We start from the raw sequence: 668 nt of genomic DNA, 5'->3' as shown, positions 1-668 counted from the left end.
TCCTCTGTCAGAGCTCAATGAACAGTTCTCCCCATCCAGTAGATGGGGCCCGGGGACGTGTGTGGGTGGCTTCTCCAGCTCTGCGCTGTTGGGAAGGCAAGTACAGTGGTGCTGAGGGTGTCCTCTACAGCCAGACAGACCCGGCTCAGTTGCCAGCTGTGTCTCACCTGCTGCAGGGCCTGGATCAAGGTAACTTTTTCAGGGTCTCTGCTTCCTCACTGGTGAAATGTGACTCACAGTACTAGCTTTTTACAGATTAAATAAAAAGATTAAAATGATATAATGTATCTCAAGTGCTTAGCATAGAAACATGTATATATCGCTTCTTGGCCTTTTGGCTAAGATCAAGTGTAGAAACATGTATATATATTAAATACTCAGGAAACTGTAATTATGACCCTGTAATTACTAAACCTATCCTGGAATGGGCACTCTACAAGCTGAGCCCAGATAGCCGTTTATTCTATAACCTTGACAAGTTTCTGAATCTCTCTGTGCCTCTGTTTCCTCTTCTTTAAAATGGGGCTAATAATAGTGCTTATGCCATAGGATTATAATGAGGATTGAATTCTGTAATCCTCACAATCTAATCCTATCTTACATTTGGAACAGAACCTAGCATCCAATGGTAGTGTGCTGGTGCAATTAACTGTCTATCTGTGGCCCTC

The 668-nt window shown here is 43.3% G+C and overlaps 1 pseudogene; it reads left to right on the top strand.

Moving 5' to 3' along the window:
* Positions 1–318: 318 nt before the first annotated feature.
* On the top strand, positions 319–437 carry LOC118759755 (U2 spliceosomal RNA; annotated as a pseudogene).
* The last annotated feature ends 231 nt before the right edge of the window (positions 438–668 follow it).

The sequence above is a fragment of the Ochotona princeps genome, chromosome 17 (assembly GCF_030435755.1).
Source record: "Ochotona princeps isolate mOchPri1 chromosome 17, mOchPri1.hap1, whole genome shotgun sequence".
In the NCBI taxonomy this organism is placed as follows: domain Eukaryota; kingdom Metazoa; phylum Chordata; class Mammalia; order Lagomorpha; family Ochotonidae; genus Ochotona; species Ochotona princeps.
This window is presented reverse-complemented; position numbering and strand designations above follow the sequence as displayed.